Source organism: Triticum urartu, chromosome 5A (genome assembly GCF_056163025.1).
Source record: "Triticum urartu cultivar PI428250 chromosome 5A, HENAU_Tu73, whole genome shotgun sequence".
Taxonomy (NCBI): domain Eukaryota; kingdom Viridiplantae; phylum Streptophyta; class Magnoliopsida; order Poales; family Poaceae; genus Triticum; species Triticum urartu.
In genome coordinates, this window is record NC_141877.1 from 556,008,563 (window position 1) to 556,023,327 (window position 14,765).

At 40.8% G+C, this 14,765-nt stretch overlaps 1 long non-coding RNA gene across 1 annotated transcript; it reads left to right on the forward strand.

The window, feature by feature from the left end:
* Positions 1 to 486: 486 nt before the first annotated feature.
* On the forward strand, positions 487 to 2,771 carry LOC125505941 (uncharacterized). Its single transcript, XR_015603509.1, has 3 exons — positions 487 to 1,097; positions 1,673 to 1,774; positions 2,221 to 2,771. It is a non-coding gene; the product is annotated as an uncharacterized LOC125505941 (long non-coding RNA).
* Positions 2,772 to 14,765: the final 11,994 nt, after the last annotated feature.

Genomic DNA, 14,765 nt, shown 5'->3' on the forward strand with positions numbered 1-14,765 from the left:
CAACATGCAACAAAGAGTCACTCCAAAGCCACTAATAGTGCAGAACAAACGAAGAGATTATGGTAGGGTACGAAACCACCTCAAAGTTATTCTTTCCAATCAATCCGTTGGGCTATTCCTATAAGTGTCACAAACAATCCTAGAGTTCGTACTAAAGTAACATCTTAAGACACAAATCAACCAAAACCCTAATGTCACCTAGATACTTCAATGTCACCTTAAGTATCCGTGGGTATGATTATACGATATGCATCACACAATCTCAGATTCATCTATCTCTCCCTATATATATATATATATATATATATATATATATATATATATATATATATATATATATATATATATATATATAAAGCACGGATTGAGTCTCCAGGTTCACCGTCGCGGCGTTTTTATACAAAGATCCCTGTGCTTTTTAGGAATTAACCCGCAGTCACGTCCCGAAGTAAAATAACGGTTCCCGTGAAAAAAGGGTCGCCCGCATCCTCTCGCACATGCACATCTCCCCGACGGCTTCGCCTCACCAGCGGCAGGCCACCCCGCGCCCAACTAGCCTCGCCTCGCACCGGAGGCGGCCGGAAGCAGGCCAACCCTCCACCCGACTCGCCTCGCCTCGCACCGGAGGCGGCCGGTGGCAGGTCGGACCCCCCCTCCCCTCGCCGCTGCGGCCATCTACCACCACCATCCTCGCCGCTCCCTCCCTCGCCCACCCATATCTAGACGCCTAACCGGGAGAGGAGGAGGGGGTTGACAAGGAGAGAGCAGTCAGCCGGTGGCAGCGGCGGCGACTCGGTAGCAGCGAGCGGCCGATTCATCTCGCCTTCGTCTCCTTGCTAGCTCCCTGCCCTTCACATGTTCTAAGATATGGCCTCTACTCCTCGACAGCCACACCGAGCGGCCCATCCAAGAAACCAGCCCTGCCGCCCTGCTGCTCCCAACCCCCCTGAGTCTCAACCTCGCCGCCTATTCTGGTCGATGTTGTGATTGACAATAACCAGGAATATTTCACCGCTCAGTTCATCCATTTGAATCCTTCTGCTGTAATTCTGTTCCCTACCCTTTCTTACTTGCAGGAAATTCAAGTGGGTACACATGTGAGTATCTTCTCCTTCCCTCTGTTGTATGCATGTGGTCATTTGTTATCGCTGATTAAGAATCAAGATCTGATACATTCTTGAATATTGAAGACTGTCTTAGTTGGTCCAGATTAAACTTGACAAATACAATTTCCTTTTGGTTCCATCTGACAATTTAGTTGTATTATTGATTTGGGCAGTTTTCAATAATCTTAAGCCGTCTTCAGATTTTAGCTCACTCAATCATTCTGAATTATTTAACCTCAGTATGCGGTACATGTGTTCCAAAGATTAATCCTGAGAAATTTGTAGTTGACCGGTTGGGTCTGTTTGATTTCTTTAGTAGACTACAGCGGCAGTCACCATCGTTCATTATCTATTCTAAAGCTAGATTATTTGCACTACAATATCTTTGTTACTTCAATCAAATAGTTCAGCCATGTCTTATTGATTTGGACGGTTCTTATTTTAGCCTACTCGGTCTCTGGATTATTTACTGTCAATTTTGATGCATGTCTTTAATAAAATAAGAAACTGATTTTGGTTGCTAAAATAAACACTAAACGCTACTTGCTCATGTTGGCTATGTGTAGAAAGACGATCACGGTGGAGGAGATCTCGACGGTCGATGTGAAGCTGGGGCGGAAGAAGGGCACGAATATCACCTTCCTAGAAGGAACGATCTGATTTTTCTGGTACTGTTATGTGTTTCAAAAAGTTATTGGGATGTAATTTTTATATTGACGCTATAATCTATGAAGTTATATTTTCAGACATTTCACTTTTTGCATCAGCCGAGGCACATTTTATTTTCAAATAATTTCTGAAGTAAAATTTGTGAATGAACTGCATGATGTTTCATGTGTCTGAATTGTACTTGAAATAAAATATTAGATAGCAAGGTCCAGAGGAAATGTGAGAAAGTTGTCCAAAAACTGAAGAAACTTTTTTATTTTTCTTCCCATTACAAGTTTGCAATTTATACTATGCTTTATTTTTACTATAACGTCAAATTTATCATGTTTTAAGATGAATGGTAAATCAAATAAGGAAAGAAATTATGGTGCCCAGAATTTATATCCCTCAGCGCTTCATCAACATGAGAAAATATTGTTTGATCCTTGTTTAGTCTTATTTGCAGCGTAAACTATGTTTACCATTCATTCTGTCCAGGAGCATCCAGACAGGGAGGTGCTTCACACCCTGCGTCTAGGCATGTACTGAAACGCCAACCACATGGCAAAGATTGCTGACAACTGTTAAGAGAAAGCAAACAACTGAGGAGGAACAATCTTGTTTGTGCCTAATGATGGTTGCCTGAACCTGACACCAGATACCATGACAACCTTGAACTTGGACACCAGGGATATCTCCCACGGCGTGCCTCTTTAGACCAAATCCAGCAATCAACACCTCATCAATTTGCTCCATGAAGTTCAGGAACCATCATTAAGCACAAACAAGATTGTTCCTCCTCGGTTGCTGGCCCTTTAGTCATAAAAAATGATGTGTTGTGCTGGTTAGCAAGTTTTATCTCCCCCGTGGATGCAGATTTCAGAATATATTCATTTTTTCAGTACGATAGCTTGCAAGTTGCAATGTACCACAAAGCTAGCTATTAGCTGACCTATCTTTTCTGGTTGGAGCGTGTTTGATTTCCAACAAAACAATTCATCCAGCTATCCTTTCTATTGATTTTAGTTACGAGAATTCTCGCCGACAGAATTGATCTGGGCCAGTGTGCTCGGACGGCAAGAATGCCTCGATGACCACCATGCCCAAGGCGATGTACTTCTCTGGCGATGCCTGTGGGTGGGTGTGGACTTGCTCCGGTTCGGCTACGCCGTACTGTGTTGGATGACGTGTGTGCGTGGTGTCGGAGTTGAAGATGAACCATTGTTTCGACTCTAGATGACATGGACGGTTGAGCTTGATCACGTTTGTTGTGAATAGGTGGACAACATGGCCCCCGATGATGAAAAAGAGAAATGATAGCACAATATAGTGCTAAATGTGTGTAAGGATTTGTTTAATCGTTGCAACGCACAAGTATTTTTTGCTCAATCCAGGCCGACCATTGCATCACACAGAGGCAGAACCTCGTCTAGGTCGACGCCAAACCAGAGACCCGAACAAACGGTGTCGATCTAGAACAACGAGGCAACATGGCAAGGCGTCGCCGGGGATTCGCCACAGAAGAAAACGGCGATCTATGCTGGTGGAGAGCAGCGCGCGATATGGCGGCTGGCGGCAACATTTACTAGGGATAGTGAAATGGGGAACGTGAATAGAGATAGTGTGTGCAGTTCGTCTAGCAACGATGGTGTGTCTTCTTGTTTGTGTAGGCCAACTCCTTATGTTTGGGCCAAGCCCAAATAGTGCAAAGAAAAATTGCAAATAAAATATATTTTTTCAAAAAACAAAACATTCTGAAATATATATTTTTGAGAGAAATGTTTTTACCCCTCAAAAAACAAAACATTCCTATTCCTGAAGAACGTTCTTTTAAGAAAAACATCTATTAAAAATGTTCTTTTTCAGAGAAATGTTCCAATTTCATAAAAAACGTTAACTCTTCTTGAGAAAGTGTTCCAATTTTTATGTAAGTGTCAACTTTTATTAAAAATTAGGAAATTTTCACATTCAACTTTTCATCGACATTTATTAAAATTGGATATAAAAAAATGATGCACAATGACACATAAAGTAGGTGGTGCCCCTTTTTTCGCCCGGTGCAACGCACAGTACATTAATTTTAATAATAAAGCACGGATTGACTTCGTGGGTTCACCGTCACAATACACTTCTTTTCATGAATTTACGCTTTCAGTTTATAAATATAAAATATATACGCGAGGTGGTACTAATTGGTTACTCCCTAATTTTTGCCGGTCTTCGTTCCGTCCGTCCATCTCAACCAAAATTCCCCGCATGGGCCGCACATAGCTTATTTTGTGTATCCCCGCATGGGCCAAGGTGGGCCTGGTCGGATATTTTGGCAAAAAAGGACATTTACTTGCGTCAGGAATTGAACTCACCATCTCTCAAACCATACCATACACACCTACCAACTAAGCAATATCAGCTCATGTGTACTCAAGACGTTTACTTTTCTTATTCAATAGTACCACCTCGCCCCCTTACAACTGAAAGCACCAACATATATACGTCTTAGAGTTACACTTTATCAACCAGCTCGATAAGTCGGCTAAGGAAGGAAGGAAAATGAGTCCAGGGAAGGAAAGATATATACATCCATACTATGTGGGCTAATTAAAAGGAAATGAAGAAAGAAGGAAGGAAGAAAATTAGTGGGCAATGAGTCTTGGGAAGGAAAGAAATATGGTGGGCCAACTAAAATAGGAAGGAAGGAATATCCATACTACGTGGGTGCTAATTATACTGGAAGGAAGGAAAAGAATGATGCGGTGCATCCTATGTGGACTAATTAGACGAAATTCGGGCTAATTAACTTGTGGGAAATTAATGAGATTCATAATGCCATGCTTGCTGCATAAATTAAAAAGAGGGCGTTTAAGAAAACAAGTATTAAAGGAGATTAGGTGAAATTGCTAATTGGTGATTGTTCAAGAAAAAGCCAAGAAACCCCCTAATTAAAGGAGAGTTTTTCTAAGGCACCCGAGTGTATTCGTGTGGAGGGCCTTCCTGTAATTGGCGTGGAGGGCGGCCGCTATTCGGCCCTGCTTGGATCCTAACCAAATACAATGAAGTACGACTCTTTTGTACTCTTTTCAGTTTCCTCCTCGGTGTGTGCATGTGTGTTGCTGTGCAAAGCTCAATCCCATTAAGTTTCCTATAGCTAGGTACACGAGCTAGGTTCTGCATATACCAGCTTGACCTGCATGCAAATCTTATAGGAAAGCAAGACTGGATCGATTTGTCCTAGAACTGTGTACATGTGTAAATTTGGGCAAAACTGAACACAACATAGTTTCATGTACCTTGGTTTGTTGGTTTTGCATGTCAATGTTGATGATCTCAAACAACTACTTGGTTCTGATTGTTGATGTTATAGGATGGATGTGTGCACAATGAGAGAGCATCATGGAGATAGCAGAAACTAAAGGCCTAATTTGCCTCCACACATGGTTTTGTCTTGTCCAATTTCACAGCTTGACTGGTTAGTAACTTACTATTTTACTGGTTATGGAACAAACTATTTATAGGTCTAGGTCAAGACAAGGTGGATGATTCATCTGCCTAAATTGGGTAGGGTCCATCAACAACACGAGACTGGTCGGTAAAAGAATATTTCACAGTTGCGCCTTAAAAAATCAAGCCATGAAAATACTATCAATTTCTCTGTTGAAAAATAATTATCTCTTTGTGGCACATGTTTACCTCCTCTTCAACGGTTTCCATGTTAACTAGACCCCATTAAAGATTACATCACCTAGGCACCAACTCAATATGAGGGCGCTCGAAAACAAGCCGACGAACTTCCGCACTCGAGAATTCAGAAAAAAAAATGTTTCATGTCTACCACATCTGCACAACCTGATTCTCGTGCCTTGCAAGCTATGTTACTTTAGTTGAAGGAAGGATAATGTAGGGATGCTATTTTCTCCCGTTGCAATGCACGGGCAATTTTCCTATTCAAACCAACACAAAGAACTTCAAAGAGTGCCCCAAAGATTCTACCGGAGAGTCAAGACGAAAACGTGTGCCAACCCCTATGCATAGGTTCATGGGCGGAACCCGCAAGTTGATCACCAAGACATACATCAAATGGATCAATAGAATACCCCATTGTCACCACGGGTATCCCACGCAAGACATACATCAAGTGTTCTCAAATCCTTAAAGACTCAATCCGATAAGATAACTTCAAAGGGAAAACTCAATCCATTACAAGAGAGTAGAGGGGGAGAAACATCATAAGATCCAACTATAATAGCAAAGCTCACGATACATCAAGATCGTATCACCTCAAGAACACGAGAGAGAGAGAGAGAGATCAAACACATAGCTACTGGTACATACCCTCAGCCCTGAGGGAGAACTACTCCCTCCTCGTCATGGAGAGCACCGGGATGATGAACATGGCCACCGGAGAGGGATTCCCCCTCCGGCAGGGTGCCGGAACGGGTCTAGATTGGCTTTCGGTGGCTACGGAGGCTTCTGGCGGTGGAACTTCCGATCTATTATCCTCCCCGAAGTTTTTAGGGTATATGGGTATATATGGCAGGAAGAAGTATGTCGGTGGACCTCTGGGCTGTCCACGAGGTAGGGGCGCGCCCAGGGGGGTGGGCGCGCCCCCCACCCTCGTGGGCAGCCCGAGACTCTGCTGGTCCAACTCCGATACTCCGTGGGCTTCTTCTGGTCCAAAAATAAGTTCCGTGAAGTTTCAGGTCAATTGGACTCCATTTGATTTTCCTTTTCTGTGATACTCTAAAACAAGGAAAAAACAGAAACTGGCACTGGGCTCTGGGTTAATAGGTTAGTCCCAAAAATCATATAAAATAGCATATAAAACATCCAAGGTTGATAATATAATAGCATGGAACAATCAAAAATTATAGATACGTTGGAGACGTATCAGCATCCCCAAGCTTAATTCCTGCTCGTCCTCAAGTAGGTAAATGATAAAAACAGAATTTTTGATGTGGAATGCTACCTAACATATTTATCCATGTAGTTCTCTTTATTGTGGCAAGAATATTCAGATCCATAAGATTCAAGACAAAAGTTTAATATTGACATAAAAATAATAATACTTCAAGCATACTAACCAAGTAATCATGTATTCTCAAAATAACATGGCCAAAGAAAGCTATCCCTACAAAATCATATAGTCTGGCTATGCTCTATCTTCACCACACAAAATATTTAAATCATGCACAACCCCGATGACAAGCCAAGCAATTGTTTCATAATTTTGATGTTCTCAAACTTTTTCAATCTTCACGCAATACATGAGCGTGAGCCATGGACATAGCACTATAGGTAGAATAGAATGGTGGTCGTGGAGAAGACAAAAAGGAGAAGATAGTCTCACATCAACTAGGCGTATCAACGGGGCATGGAGATGCCCATCAATAGATATCAATGTGAGTGAGTAGGGATTGCCATGCAACGGGTGCACTAGAGCTATAAGTATATGAAAGCTCAACAAAAAGAAATTAATGGGTGTGCATCCAACTTGCTTGCTCACAAAGACCTAGGGCACTTGAGGAGGCCCATTGTTGGAATATACAAGCCAAGTTCTATAATGAAAAATTCCCACTAGTATATGAAAGTGACAAAACAAGAGACTCTCTATCATAAAGATCATGGTGCTACTTTGAAGAACAAGTGTGGTAAAAGGATAGTAGCATTGCCCCTTCTCTCTTTTTCTCTCATTTTTTTTATTTTTTTATTTTTTATTTGGGATTTCTCTTTTTTTATGGCCTCTTTTTTTATTTTATTTGGGCTTCTTTGGCCTCTTTTTTCTTTTCGTCCGGAGTCTCATCCCGACTTGTGGGGGAATCATAGTCTCCATCATCCTTTCCTCAATGGGACAATGCTCTAATAATGATGATCATCACACTTTTATTTTCTTACAACTCAAGAATTACAACTCGATACTTAGAACAAGATACGACTCTATATGAATGCCTCCGGCGGTGTACCGAGATGTGCAATGACTCATGAGTGACATGTATGAAAGAATTATAAATGGTGGCTTTGCCACAAATACGATGTCAACTACATGATCATGCAAAGCAGTATGACAATGATGGAGCGTGTCATAATAAGCAGAACGGTGGAAAGTTGCATGGAAATATATCTCAGAATGGCTATGGAAATGCCATAATAGGTAGGTATGGTGGATGTTTTGAGGAAGGTATATGATGGGTTTAAGGTACCAGAGAAAGTTGCGCAGTACTAGAGAGGCTAGCAATGGCGGAAGGGTGAGAGTGCGTATAATCCATGGACTCAACATTAGTCATAAATAACTCACATACTTATTGCAAAAATCTATTAGTTATCGAAACAAAGTACTACGCGCATGCTCCTAGGGGGATAGCTTGGTAGGAAAAGACCATCGCTCGTCCCCGACCGCCACTCATAAGGAAGACAATCAATAAATAAATCATGCTCCGACTTCATCACATAACGGTTCACCATACGTGCATGCTACGTGAATCACAAACTTCAACACAAGTATTTCTCAAATTCACAACTACTCAACTAGCATGACTCTAATATTACCATCCTCATATCTCAAAACAATCATCAAGTATCAAACTTCTCATAGTGTTCAATGCACTCTATATGAAAGTTTTTATTATATCCCTCTTGGATGCCCATCATATTAGGACTAAATTCATAACCAAATAAAATTAACATGCTGTTTAGAGACTCTCAAAATAATATAAGTGAAGTATGAGAGTTCATCTATTTCTATAAAATAAAACCACCAACATGCTCTTAAAGGATATAAGTGAAGCACTAGAGCAACGACAAACTACTCCGAAAGATATAAGTGAAGATCAACGAGTAGTCGAATAATTATGCAACTATGTGAAGACTCTCTAACATTTAAGAATTTCAGATCTTGTTATTTTATTCAAACAGCAAGCAAAACTAAAGAAAATAAAATGACGCTCCAAGCAAAACACATATTATGTGGTGAATAAAAATATAGCTCCAAGTAAAGTTACCGATGAACGAGGAAGAAAGAGGGGATGCCTTCCGGGGCATCCCCAAGATTAGGCTCTTGCCACTCCTTATTCCATAGTCCATCGAATCTTTACCCAAAACTTGCACAAAACTTAACAGAAAACTCGTAAGCTCCGTTAGCGAAGGAAAAAAAAACACCACTTCAAGGTACTGGAATGAAATCATTATTTATTTATATTGGTGTTAAACCTACTGTATTCCAACTTATCTATGGTTTATAAACTATTTTACTAGCCATAGATTCATCAAAATAAGCAAACAACACATAGAAAACAGAATCTGTCAAAAACAGAATAGTATGTAGTAATCTGGATCAAACGTATACTTATGGAACTCATAAAATTCTCAAATAAATTTCTCGACGTGAGGAATTTATATATTAATCATCTGCAAAAAGAATTAACTAAATAGCACTCTCCAATAAAATATGGCAGCAATTCTCGTGAGCGCTAAAGTTTCTGTTTTTACAGCAAGATCACAAAGACTTTCCCCAAGTCTTCCCAAAGGTTCTACTTGGCACAAGCACTAATTAAAACATAAAACCACAATAATAACAGAGGCTAGATAAATTATTATTGCTAAACAGGATCAAAAAGCAAGGAACAAAAATAAAGTTGGGTTGTCTCCCAACAAGCGCTATCGTTTAACGCCCCTAGCTAGGCATGATGATTTCAATGATGCTCACATAAAGGATAAGAATTGAAACATAAAGGGAGCATCATGAAGAATATGACTAGCACATTTAAGTCTAACCCTCTTCCTATGCATAGGGATTTTGTGAGAAAACAACTTGTGGGAACAAGAATCAACTTGCATAGGAAGGTAAAACAAGCATAACTTCAAAACTTTAAGCACATAGAGAGGAAACTTGATATTATTGCAATTCCTACAAGCATATATTCCTCCCTCATAATAATTTTCAGTAGCATCATGAATGAATTAAACAATATAACCAGCACCTAAAGCATTCTTTTCATGATGCATAAGCATATAATTTTTATTACTCTCCACATAAGCAAAATTATTCTCATTCAGAATAGTGGGAGTATCATAAGAGACTCGAATACTATAAATTGTTTCCACATTAAAAGAGTAATGTTCAGAAAAGGGGTAATCATAATAATGACAAGTTTTATAAATATAATCAATACTTTTTATATCATAAGTATCATCACAATAATCATCATAAGTAGGAGGCATGCTATCATCATTATAAATTTGCATATCAAAACTTGGGAGACTAAAAATATCATCTTCATTAAACGTAGCATCCCCAAGTTTGGGACAAACATTAATTGCAGCAAATATATTCTAAAAACATCATCTTCATCAAACATAGCATCCCCAAGCTTGGGCCTTTTCATATCATAAGCATAATCACTCTCATCATGAATAGTATGGATAGCATCAATAGTATAGCAATTATCATATTCTTCCAAGCAAGTGCCAAAAAGATTTTCAAGATCATAAGAAGTATCATTATCTTCCCAATCATAATCATCACAACAAGCAATAGGCATGACGAGATCATCATCAAGTGCATCATCTTCCACAATTATATTTTCATGAGGCACAACAGTAATAGGAGCAGCATTATTTGGGAGAGATATCTTTTTACCTCTCTTCCTTTTTCTTTTCTTCTTCTTCACCACATCATGTGTGGGTTCAATCCTCTTTTTGGAGCTCCTAATAGGAGGATATTGGGAAGTCTCTTCCCTTTCATTAGTATTCTCTTCATCTTCTATTTGTTTTCTTTTCTTTATGTAATTGGCAATATAAGGTTTTTCATTGCAATTAACCACACAATACATATAAATTTCCTCTAGATCAAAATTAAGAACTCTATAAAGGGCAAATTCTGGAATAACCTTAGTTATACGTTTCATTTCTTCATAACCCAAGAGCAAACTAAGTTCATTATGATGTGCAAGAGAAATCAAGTCATCACAATTTTTGGACACGATACGATCATGAAACAATTTGCATTGCGTACTGAAATGATCACGTTCATTCCAAAGTTCACAAGTACGGCTAAGAAAATTTAAATTTTCAGCACAAACTTCTAGCCTTTCTTGCAACCATTTAGTTTCTAAATGCTTACGCCTCTTGCAACATCTATCTTCCATATTAGGTGTGTACTTGCAAACCCAATGCACTCCACAAAAATTGACATGTTTATAGGAGACATTTTCATCATAACTAGTGCAATCATCATTAGTACTATGGATATTCAAGGATTTCATACTACCAACATTGCAATCATGCTCATCATTCAAAGATTTAGTGCCAAACATTTTAATGCATTCTTCTTCTAACACTTTGGCACAATTTTCCTTTCCATCATACTCACGAAAGATATTAAAAAGATGAAGCGTATGAGGTAAACTCAATACCATATTTTTATAGCTTTCTTTTATAAACTAAACTAGTGATAAAACAAGAAACTAAAAGACTCGATTGCAAGATCTAAAGATATACCTTCAAGCACTCACCTCCCCGGCAACGGTGCCAAAAATGAGCTTGATGTCTACTACACAACCTTCTTCTTGTAGACGTTGTTGGGCCTCCAAGTGCAGAGGTTTGTAGGACAGTAGCAAATTTCCCTCAAGTGGATGACCTAAGGTTTATCAATCCGTGGGAGGCGTAGGATGAAGATGGTCTCTCTCAAGCAACCCTGCAATGAAATAACAAAGGGTCTCTTGTGTCCCCAACACACCCAATACAATGGTAAATTGTATAGGTGCACTAGTTCGGCGAAGAGATGTTGATACAAGTGCAATATGGATGGTAGATAAAGGTTTTTGTAATCTGAAAATATAAAAACAGCAAGGTAACTAATGACAAAATTGAGCACAAACAGTATTGCAATGCATTGAAACAAGGCCTAGGGTTCATACTTTCACTAGTGCAAGTTCTCTCAGCAATAATAACATAATTGGATCATATCACTATCCCTCAACATGCAACAAAGAGTCACTCTAAAGCCACTAATAGCGGAGAACAAAAGAAGAGATTATAGTAGGGTATGAAACCACCTCAAAGTTATTCTTTCCAATCAATCCGTTGGGCTATTCCTATAAGTGTCACAAACAGCCCTAGAGTTCGTACTAGAATAACACCTTAAGACACAAATCAACTGTCGGTCTCAAAACCGGTGGATCTCGGGTAGGGGGTCCCGAACTGTGCGTCTAGGCCGGATGGTAACAGGAGGCAGGGGACACGATGTTTTACCCAGGTTCGGGCCCTCTTGATGGAGGTAAAACCCTACGTCCTGCTTGATTGATATTGATGATATGGGTAGTACAAGAGTAGATCTACCACGAGATCAGAGAGACTAAACCCTAGAAGCTAGCCTATGGTATGATTGTATGTTATGGTTTACTGTAATCAACCTGGGAATTCCGTGATATAACGTAGCTGTCTGCCTCCTTGGTTGCTGCATCATGTGTTCGGCAATAGTGCTGCCGGACAGTGTTTCCAGAGATTAAGGTCCTGAAAGAAAAAGAAAAATAACCGAACGGAAAGCCCCTAGTGCGGTTTAGGCCGCGTCTTGGGGCGTGTCGTAGTTGTGCCCCCCTCCCCACATGTGCCCATGGTATTTTTAATGCGTAATTATGTACGCGCGGCACGAGTTTCGCCGCTGGGCTGGGAATGGGGTGGCCGACGTATTGCTACGCGAGCTCAGATTGCGCCAGGCGGTCTATTTGCCGATTGCCCCGAGCGCGCTTGAAGGTGTCCGGTGTTGGGGAACGTAGTAATTTTAAAAATTTCCTATGCACACGCAAGATCATGGTGATGCATAGCAACGAGAGGGGAGAGTGTGATCTACGTACCCTTGTAGACCGACAGCGGAAGCGTTAGCACAACGCGGTTGATGTAGTCGTACGTCTTCACGGCCCGACCGATCAAGCACCGAAACTACGGCACCTCCGAGTTCTAGCACACGTTTAGCTCGATGACGATCCCCGGACTCCGATCCAGCAAAGTGTCGGGGAAGAGTTCCGTCAGCACGACGGCATGGTGACGATCTTGATGTACTACCGTCGCAGGGCTTCGCCTAAGCACCGCTACAATATTATCGAGGATTATGGTGGAAGGGGGCACCGCACACGGCTAAGAATATGATCACGTGGATCCACTTGTGTCTAGAGGTGCCCCTGCCCCCGTATATAAAGGAGCAAGGGAGGAGGAGGCCGGCCCTAGGAGGGGGCGCGCCAAGTGTGGAGTCCTACTAGGACTCCCTAGTCCTAGTAGGATTCCACCTCCCATATGGAATAGGAAAAGAGGAAGGGAAAAGGAGAAGGAAGGAAGGGGGCGCCCCCTTCCCTAGTCCAATTCAGACCAGACCAAGGGGAGGGGTGCGGCCACCCTTGAGGCCCTTTTTCTTCTTTCCCGTATGGCCCAATAAGGCCTACGTATTCCCGTAACTCTCCGGTACTCCGAAAAATACCCGAATCACTCGGAACCTTTCCGATGTCCAAATATAGTCGTCCAATATATCGATCTTTACGTCTCGACCATTTCGAGATTCCTCTTCATGTCCCCGATCTCATCCGGGACTCCGAACTCCTTCGGTACATCAAAACTCATGAACTCATAATATAACTGTCATCGAAACCTTAAGCGTGCGGACCCTATGGGTTCGAGAACAATGTAGACATGACCGAGACACGTCTCCGGTCAATAACCAATAGCGGAACCTGGATGCTCATATTGGCTCCTACATATTCTACGAAGATCTTTATCGGTTAAACCGCATAACAACATACGTTGTTCCCTTTGTCATCGGTATGTTACTTGCCCGAGATTCGATCGTCGGTATCTTAATACCTAGTTCAATATCGTTACCGGCAAGTCTCTTTACTCATTTCATAATACATCATCTCACAACTAACTCATTAGTTGCAATGCTTGCAAGGCTTATGTGATGTGCATTACCGAGAGGGCCCAGAGATACCTCTCTGACAATCGGAGTGACAAATCCTAATCTCGAAATACGCCAACCCAACATGTACCTTTGGAGACACCTGTAGAGATCCTTTATAATCACCCAGTTACGTTGTGACGTTTGGTAGCACACAAAGTGTTCCTCCGGCAAACGGGAGTTGCATAATCTCATAGTCATAGGAACATGTATAAGTCATGAAGAAAGCAATAGCAACATACTAAACGATCGGGTGCTAAGCTAATGGAATGGGTCATGTCAATCACATCATTCTCCGAATGATGTGATCCCGTTAATCAAATAACAACTCTTTTGTTTATGGTTAGGAAACATAACCATCTTCGATTAATGAGCTAGTCAAGTAGAGGCATACTAGTGACACTTTGTTTGTCTATGTATTCACACATGTATTATGTTTCCGGTTAATACAATTCTAGCATGAATAATAAACATTTATCATGATATAAGGCAATAAATAATAACTTTATTATTGCCTCTAGGGCATATTTCCTTCAGTCTCCCACTTGCACTAGAGTCAATAATCTAGTTCACATCGCCATGTGATTCAACACTAAGAGTTCACATCACCATGTGATTAACACCCATAGGTCACATCGTCATGTGACCTATACCCAAAGGGTTTACTAGAGTCAATAATCTGGTTCACATCATTTATGTGATTAACACCCAAAGAGTACTAAGGTGTGATCATGTTTTGCTTGTGAGATAATTTTAGTCAACGGGTCTGTCACATACAGATCCGTAAGTATTTTGCGAATTCTATGTCTACAGTGCTCTGCACGGAGCTACTCTAGCTAATTGTTCCCACTTTCAATATGTATCTAGATCGAGACTTAGAGTCATCCAGATCTGTGTCAAAACTTGCATCGACGTAACTTTTTACGACAAACCTTTTGTCACCTCCATAATCGAGAAATATTTCCTTATTCCACTAAGGATAATTTTGACCAATGTCCAGTGATCTACTCTTAGATCACTATTGTACTCCCTTGCTTAACACAGTGTAGGGTATACAATAGATCTGGTAAACATCA